This window comes from Rhinopithecus roxellana, chromosome 15, assembly GCF_007565055.1.
Source record: "Rhinopithecus roxellana isolate Shanxi Qingling chromosome 15, ASM756505v1, whole genome shotgun sequence".
Classification (NCBI taxonomy): Eukaryota; Metazoa; Chordata; class Mammalia; order Primates; family Cercopithecidae; genus Rhinopithecus; species Rhinopithecus roxellana.
In genome coordinates this window covers 55,588,193-55,597,858 of record NC_044563.1, presented here as the reverse complement: position 1 = coordinate 55,597,858, position 9,666 = coordinate 55,588,193, and positions in this window count along the sequence as shown.

The following is a 9,666-nucleotide window of genomic DNA, read 5'->3' as shown; positions in this document are numbered from 1 at the left end:
GCTTGTTACAAATGCTTTCCAGGCTCATCGTGGGGACAGGGAGGCGTTCTCTTTGCTCTGTCCCAGTCTCAGTGTTAGGCAGGCCCTGTGTCCTTGGGCCTCTGTGGGAAGAGGGAGGTTTGCTCAGAATTCCTGCCCCTCATCCCAGTGGAAGCCACAGTTTGCCTCATATCTGTGCAGAGTCTGTACTGGATAGGGTTTCCAGCCCTCTTCCATTCGTAAGAAGTCTCTAGTGGCATTTGTTTAGGATTCTGGGCCTGGAACAGTTTCCTTTTCTTCTATCCTTCACCTATCAGCAATGGAATCTTGCCTGTGTCCATACCCTTGAGGGTAACAAGGTTTGCTACCTCTCCCCTCATATATTGCAGGTTTTTTCCATATGAGAGCAGGGTTTGGGCAGGGAGACAGGGCAGTGTGTCTTTGCTGTGGTCATCACTGAACTCTGCGTGCACATATGCACTACCCAAAGCTGCTCTCTACAATCGCTCAGCCTTTCCCCAGTCTTGCTCATCAGTACCTGATGGAAGCCCAAGGAAAAGGGCCTGAGAGTACATTAAAATTTTCCTTTGGGGCTCTAGACTGCCAAACTAGCCAACACTTGGCTTTTAGCCAAATTTCAAGCTATTTTCTTCTCTAGCTGTATGGTGGTCAGTGCCTCTTCCTATGCTCTGTCACAAGTGACCCAATCCCTGGATCTCATCTCTCCTTGGTCGGAATTCAGGGTATTTGGTTGTCCTCTGACCTCAGATCTCTGATGGATTCAAGAAAAGTTATGATTCGTAGTTTATCTGGCTTTTTCTTGCTGGGATGGGAGCAATGGTTTTTATTAGCTTCCTATATCTTGGGTGGTAGTAAAACCTTCCTCCTGCATTCTTTCATTTATTTTTATTTTATTTTATTATTTTTTAAGAGATGGGGGTCTCACTATTTTGCCCAAGCTGGTCTTCAACTCCCGGGCTCAAGCAATCCTCCGGCTTCAGCCTCCAGAGTAGCTAAGACTACAGATGTATGCCACCATGCCTGACTCTTCCTCCTGTATTATTTTTTTTTTGAGATGGAGTCTTGCTCTGTCACCCAGGCTGGAGTGCGATGGTGTGATCTTGGCTCACTGCAACCTCCACCTCCAAGGTTCAAGTGACTCTCCTGCCTCAGCCTCCCGAGTAGCTGGGATTATAGGCACCTGCCACCATGCCCAGCTAGTTTTTGTATTTTTAGTAGAGACAGGGTTTCGCCATGTTGGCCAGGCTGGTCTCGAACTTCTGACCTCACGTGATCTACCTGCCTCGGCCTCCCAAAGTGCTGGGATTATAGGCATGAGCCACCACGCCTGGCCCCTCCTGTATTCTTAAGAAAGCAAACAGGCTTCACCACTTTTGCCAAGTCCTTCTCCCTCCCTATTGCCCTCTGATCTGGTTCCTCTCTGCTCATTAACTCAATTCTCAATTCTTTATTCCCCAAAAGATCCTATCTGGCAGTGTAAGGCCCTCCATACGGCAAGGATGGGAGAAGGAGAGAAGAAATAGGGCAGAGATGTGCAAGTTGGCAGGGGTTAGTTAGGAGAAGCCTTGAATTCTCATATGTTAATAAGTCTTGTCCTGTTACACCTATAAATAATATCAGTAACTGGAATGAGACACAGGTCACTAACACAGGCTGGTCTTCCCCCAGCCAGTCCTATGAGGGACCCTGCAGTCTTCCCCTTTGATTTCTCTATTGCTGGATGAGAGGCCGAGTGGATCCACAGGATAAAGTATTGGAAGTGAGAGGAGCAGAGTAGGGGAGATGATAAGTTACTGAATAGCTTGGGGGTGGGGTTTTCAGGGTGTCTGAGAAGAAAGGAGCCAAACCAGGCCTAGGATAGAAGTGGACAGGAGGAGAAAGTGGACTCTGCTGCATGGACCGCATATGTATTTTATTTATTTATTATTATTATTATTATTTTGAGATGGAGTCTTCCTCTGTTGTCCAGGCTGGAGTGCAATGGCGCGATCACAGCTCACTGCAACCTCTGCCTCCTGGGTTCAAGTGATTCTCCTGCCTCAGCCTCCCAAGTAGCTGGGATTACAGGCACCCACCATTACACCTGGCTAAGTTTTGGTAAAGACCGGGTTTCACCATGATGGCCAAGCTGATCTTGAACTCCTGACCTCAGGTGATCCGCCCACTTCGGCTCCCAAAGTGCTGGGATTATAGGTGAGAGACACCGCACCCAGCCTGGACTGCATATTTAGATTCATTTTTCTCTTTGAGAGAATCAAGCAAAGAATGGTGTCTTCCTGGCCTTTTCCAGGTAGGGGTACTTCTTAAACACGATGCAACTCTGAGATTGAACCAGGAGTGTCTCAGCTTCCATAAGGGTTACACTGCAGGCTCCCGAGGTATGTGCCAGAACTGTGTTAAGTACTTTACAGATGAAGAAACTGAGGGTCAGAGATGATGGGTGACTTGTCCCCAGTCACAGCCATTAAGTGACAGAATTTGGACAAAAATCTAGCCAGGTCTGATGTTCTAGCTTGAGGTCTTTCAGACAGCTCTTCCCTGGGAAGCCACTGATCCCTGGCTCATTCCTGCCTGCTCATCCTTCCTGCCCCAGTATGCAAGGGTAGGCCTTCCCTCGGGGCCTGGCTGAGTCTACACCCTATCCAGCCCCACCATATCAGCCTCTAGAGACAGCCTTCCTGACACTCCCCAGACAGCCAGGCCCCAGGGCGTGCAGCCAAGCAGAACCTCTCTGGGTGCCCCCAGCCTGAGCTCTGGGTGTGCTGCTCCCAGTCACAGTCCAGGAATGTGGGCATCCAAGCATCAGCAGCAAACATGCTCGCTGGCTGTCAGCCGAGCCAGGGCCCCTGAAAAGTGACAGGAGCTGAAAGAACCATTAGACAGGAAGGCTGGATTGAGGGGGCAGATTTCGAGTCACCTGAGCTGTGCATGGCAATGCAAAGTAGCCGAAGCCGGCAAAGTTGGGAAAGCCACTGCCTGATGGGCCTCAGTTTCCCCATCTGTAGACTGTGGATGATGTCTCTTGGCCCTCCTGTTTCACTAGGCAGCTGTGAGAAAATAAATGTGATTGATTGCATCACCTGATTATATTGCCTACCTCAACCCATCTCAAAGACCTACAGGGGAAACTGAGGCAGATGATACCTCGGGTTGGTAACAGGGTCAGGCCAGGAATCCGGGCCTCCAGGCTCAGCTCTCACTGACTCAGTGTCGGACCCTGGGTAGGTCTCTCTTCTCAGAGCCTTGGCTTCTTTATTGTAAAACAGAGGAATTGCCAAGACAGTGCTTCTCAGACTTAGATGTACTCACATAGCACTGGGCCCTTGTTAATCCAGATTCTGATTCAGCAGGTCTGGGGTGGGGCCTGAGAGTCTGCATTGCTAACCAGCTTCCAGGGTCTGATGCTGCTGGCCCTGGGGCCACATTTGAGAGCTAGGGCCTGGAGGAGCCATACGGGCTTTCAGGTCAGACATTCCTAAACTTCCAGGGCTCTGGATGCCTCCTTCCCGTCATCCCAGCCCCCGCGGGGCTGTCCTGAAACTCCTAGATAGGAGCACTTCCTCCCTTCCTCGCAACCCTCCACTTCATCTGCACCTGCCTCACCTTCAGAATCAAGAAGTCTCCAGCTCCTCCTCCCTCCCCCTGGGACCTGCCCTTCTCCCAGCCCTTAGTGGGAGACAGAACCACATCCCTATTGAAGATGTGAAGAGCTCAGACCTCTGGAGGATTAGAGAGCAGGGCTCCTAGGAAGTCTCTCATCCCAGGGGTCTTGCTGACTTAGTGGCTTTCCTGCCCTTCCTGCCATGCCCGCCCAACCTCAGTAGCTGCTGGAGGAGATTTGTATGCCATCAGGATTTTGTAAAGAAAAGAGGGTGTGTGTTGGTAAGGAAGGAAGAAGCCAACATTTATTAAGGTCCTATTGTGTGACAGGCACATTCGCAAGCATCGCTTCCGGCCAGCCCTTGTCCCTGTGAGGTGCACTTGCATTGAGCCGTCATTGTGGGGATGAAATATGGTGCAGCCCGGGAGACTCCTGAGAGACAAGTCAGCAGTGTGAGGAGGGGACAGAGGCCAGCCTGGTTTCCCAGCACAAAGAAAGAGGAGTCTGGGGGCAGGGAGCATCCAGTTTGGAGAGGGCCTACAGATCAGGGGCGGAGTTTGACTTCTTTCTGGGACAGTGGGAAGTGGGTTAAAGGACGGGGCGAGTTTGAGACAGGATCAAATGAACTCTTCAGAAGGACTATATGGCCGTTGAGTGGAGATGGGGGTCAGAGGGACTTCCAGTGAGGCTCCTTCCACTCGTGGGACCTTGAGCTGGACAGGCTGTGTGGCAGCCCTGTCGTTTGTCTACACTAGAAATATCTCTACAGCACGTTCTCACCACGATCTGGATTCCCTGTAAAATCCCCAGGAGGGGGCAGCACAGGCCTCAGTCTCCTCTTCGGGAGAGAGGTCCAGGGAACACCGCAGGCTTCCCCAAGACCACCCCAGGATGAGTCACTAGGCCGGGATTGGAATCCAGACTCTGTAGGCGGTCTGCTGCCAGGACTCTGGGTCCTGGGAGGGAACAGGCCGGAAGGCCAGGGCCTAGCCAGGGTCAGCGAGCACCCATCACCCGAGCATTGCCCGGCTGGCCTGGCTCAAAATAACTTTCCAGACACAAGGAAATATTTTATCCCACTCTGTTTTCCCACACACAAAAAATAAACATCCCCAAATCTCAATGGGGCCAGACTCCGAAGAGGGGGGAAGGGGAACAAGAACATGGCTGGTTGCCCACTGAGAAGTCCGGTTTTTGTCCTTTTAGTTCCTTTCTTGAGGTCAAGACTTTGCTTCCTGATATGAGCGTGGAGACTCCCACTGCTTTCCCAGTGGGGACTGGCTTTCCCTTGGTGTTAGGCTGCCCTTTCCCAGGGGTCACGCACCTCAGACATTGTGATGCAGATGGGACAGCTGCAGGGACCATACATGGAAGGATTAAGAAGCATATGACACAGCTCTGCCCTTGACGGGCTTACACGCCACTGGGAGGCATGGCTGGGTTTCCTCTCTTCCTGAGGAGCTCTTGGACACTGGGGAAGAGAAGACTAATATTTCCTGAGAGCCAACTGTGTGCCTGGTAGACACCAGGCTCTTTCAAAGACACCATCCCATTTGACCCTCACCATAAGCCTTTGAGGCATCTATTATCACTTCCCATTTTACAGATGAAGAAACTGAGACTCGGGGCAGGCATGATCTATGCAAGGTTTCAGAACCAGGGAATGGTAGACCGAGGACTTGATTTTACACAGGTGGCTTTAAGGCCACACTTGGCATCATACTGGCATTGGTAGGGCCCACTTGGAAGCTGGTGGGTGGTGAAATGAGCCGGAGGTCGCTTGCGCACAGAGCTCCCGTTCTTCCCTTGGGTTGTGGTAAACCCAGTTCCTAGTGTCCCGGGACTTGACTGGGAAGGCAGAAATGAGGCTGCTGCTGTGGATTGAATTGTGTTCCCCCAAAAGGTATGTTGAAGTCTTATCACCCCTGACATACCTGTGAATGTAACCCTATTTGGAAGTAAGTTCTTTGCAGATGTAATCGAGCTAAAATGAGGTCATTAGGAAGGGCCTCAGCCAAGATGACTGGTGTCCCTATACGAAGAGGGAAGAACAGATTGTTTTGTTTTCATCCTCCCAGTGTGGGGTACTTTGTTATGGCAGCCTCAGGCCATCTATACAGCTGGGGTCTGCCTGGGAGTCCCTCAGCCTCCTTAGGCAAAAAGACGACCTGGAACTTGTGGGAGAGGCACAGGGGCCGGGGCTCAGTCCTCAGCTCTGTGAGGGGAAGAGCTTTCTCCCAGTTGCAGCAGTCCCAGAGGAAGGGCCTTCTGAGGTGCCGAGGGCCACGTGGCGGGAGTGTGTGTGTGGAGGAGAGGATGGCCGTTTGATGAAGGTGTTGGGTTGATTGTCTCTCTCTTAATTGATTTTTGAGAATTAGTTTATATAGATATATCTGTAGAAAGGTTGGCTTACTGGGTAATGAGTTTGTTGCAAATGTGTGTGTTGCAAATATGTTTCCTAGTTTGGGGCTTGCTTTTCATATTCTTTATGGTTGTTTGTTTGTTTGTTTGTTTTTTAAGAGACAAGGTGTCTCCCTGCCACCCAGGCTGGAGTGCAGTGGCACAATCATAGCTCACTGCAGCCTTGATCTCCTGGGCTCAAGTGATCCTCTCGCCTCTGTCTCCCAAGTAGCTAGGTCCACGGGGGCATGTTACTGTGCTAGCTAATTTTATGTAGTTTTTTTGTAGAGATGAGTCTCACTTTGCTGCCCAGGCTTATGGTGTCTTTTGATCAACAGAGGTTCTTCATCTTAATGTTATCAAATTTGTCCGCCATTTTTCTTTATACCCTGTGCTTTTGTTGTCTGCTTTTAAAAATCAATTTTTATCCGAAGGTCGAAAGAGAAGCCCCTATATTTTTCTAAAAATTCAAAATGTTACTTTTCACAAGCATTTTTTTAATTCAACTGCAATTTATTTTTGTGTAGGGTATGAGATCAGGTTTTTATTTTAAGATAGATAAGCAACTATCTCAGCATCTTTATTGACCAGCAGTGCCATCTCTGTCTTATATCTGTCCCTGTATCAGTACCTCACAGTCTTAATTGCTAGAGGTTTAGTTATTTTACTGTACTTAGTTTTAGTAAGTCTTGATGTCTGGTGGAGTAAACTCCCTATTCTCATCTTGTTTTTCTTCTGTTATAGTTTTTGTATCTTTTAATGGTTCCTTTAAAAATTCTTAACGCTGTTATTTATGTAAAAGTTGTCTTAAAATAAAATAATTCTAATATTATTATCAATTTGAATAATTTACTTTAAGATTTGTATAACACAGAAGGTGAGAGCTTAATAGTTCGGTATATATTCTTTTTTTTTTTTTTTTTTTTTTTTTTTTTTGAGACAGAGTTTGGCTCTTGTCATCCAGGCTGGAGTGCAATGGCGTGATCTCAGCTCACTGCAACCTCCGCCTCCCGGGTTCAAGCGATTCTCCTGCCTCAGCCTCCTGATTAGCTGGGATTACAGGTGCACACCAAAATGCCTGGCTGACTTTTTGTATTTTTAGTAGAGATGGGGTTTCACCACATTGGCCAGGCTGATCTCAAATTCTTGACCTCAGGTGATCCACCCACCTTGGCCTCCCAAAGTGCTGGGATTACAGATGTAAACCACTGCGCCCGGCCTGGTGTATATTCTTATAAAAAATGTTCGGTGGATAGACCAACACACATGCACATACATATAATGTATTTATATATACATTATGACAGAATCACTCCTCATGTACTGTTCTGACATTAACTTTTTCACTTAGAAATAGGTCTAAATATATTTTCATGGTGGAAAAATAGAACAGCCTCATAAAAAAAAAAAAACCTGCACAGTGCCCCATTTTAGAGAAGTGCTCAAATATCAAATAGAGCCAGCCAACCCCTTATTGAGGTGCTTTGGTGTTGATTCCAATGGTTCATTTTTTTAAACTAATGCTGCTTCCAGTAACAAATTATCCTTCAGAAAGATTTTACCCGCTGGCACCGTATCACACCGCCTTTTGGATCACATGGGCACCACATGTTTAAAACACAGGGTATTTTAAACAAAATAAACAGATACGGTAAAGGTAAAGGAAAGAACATAGTAGGCATTGTGCATCTGCTGCCCACACATTTACTACGTTTGCCACACATTTACTATATTAGCTTTTTATTAAATTTGCTTTGGAATTTTTTTAAAACATTAAGGAAATTTCAAACATACACAAAAGTAGAGTAAATGGTATCGTAACCCATCACCCAACTTCAACAATGATGAGTTCATAGCTGCGTCCATCTACATTCCCAGCCCCAAATTGTTTTGATGCAGATGCCAGACATCATATAATTTCATCTATAAATACTTCAGGAAGCCTCTCCAAAAGATAAAGACTCTCTTATACTTTAAACAATCAAATATTTTCTAATATAATCAGATATCCAAGTATGTCAAATTCCCTTGATTGTCTTTAAAAAAATAATAATTTGTTTGCAAGATTGGGAAAATGTTGGTCCAAGGACACAAAATTTCATTTAGGCAATAGGAAGAGTTTCTAAGGTCTATGGTACACCATGGTGACCACTGTTAGTAATGATACACTGTAGGCTGGGCGCGGTGGCTCAAGCCTGTAATCCTAGCACTTTGGGAGGCCGAGACGGGCGGATCGCGAGGTCAGGCGATCGAGACCATCCTGGCTAACACGGTGAAACCCCGTCTCTACTAAAAACTGCAAAAAACTAGCCGGGCGAGGTGGTGGCGCCTGTAGTCCCAGCTACCTGGGAGGCTGAGGCAGGAGAATGGCATGAACCCGGGAGGCGGAGCTTGCAGTGAGCTGAGATCCGGCCACAGCACTCCAGCCTGGGTGATAGAGCGAGACTCCGTCTCAAAAAAAAAAAAAAAAAAAAGTAATGATACGCTGTACATTGCAAATTGCTAAGAGAGTAGATTTTAAATGTACTCACAACAAAAAATAAGTATGTGAGGTAATGCATATGTTAAATAGCTTGATTTAACCATCCCACAATATATACATAGATCAAAACATCATGTTGTATAGCATAAATATACATAATTTTTGTCAATTAAAAATTTTTGCTTAAATAAGTATTGTCAATTAAAAAATAATTCATTTGCTTGAATAAGTATTCAGAATAAAATCCAGACATTGTCGTTGTGACTCTTAAGTTTATTTTTTAAAATTTTGTAACAATCACAAACTTACAGAAAAGTTGCAAGTACATTACAAAGAGCTTTTCTTCTTCTGACTCTTTTGAGAAGTGAGTTGCAGACCTTGTTCCCCATCACTCCCCAAATCTCTCTCTCTCTTTTTTTTTTTTTGTAGAGATGAGGTCTTACTATATTGCCTAGGCTGGTCTCAAACTTCTGGCCTCAAGCAATCCTCCTGCCTCAGCCTCCCAAAGTGCTGGGTTTATATGTGTGAGCTACCATGCCCAACCTCCCCAAATCTTTAATGCTTCCTACAAACAAGGACCGTCTTCTCTATAATTATAATACAACCATCAAACCCAGGAGATTAACATGGACTCATTATTACTATCATCTACTCCTCAGATCCCATTCAAGTCTTGCCACTCATCTCAACAACGGCTTTTATTGTCAAAGGACCTAGTTCAGATGCACTCACCATATTGTATTTTAGTTTTCTTGTTCCTTTAGTATCCTTCAGCCTGGAAACGTTACTCAACTTTCCTCGAAATTTTTGAAGTTATTTTGTAGTCTATCCCTCAGTTTGAATTTGCTGATGTTTTCTCATGATTGTACATCTTTGCAAGGTCTATAATTGTGCATCTTTGCATAGTATGCGAATACTATGCGTCTTCAGTAGGAATATCATGGAAGTGATACTGTGTTTTTTCTCATTGCTTTTTACCAGGTAGTGTGTGATTTTTAATTGGTCCCATAACTGATGATTTAGGTGATGTCTACCAGTCTTTTCACTGTAAAGTTATTCTTTTCTCCTTTGTGATTTTTATAGATACTTTGAAACGATGTAAATATCTCATTCCTCATCAAGCTTTCAATTTATTCTTTAGTTTACATCAGCATGGATTTATGATTTTCTATTTTATTCAATG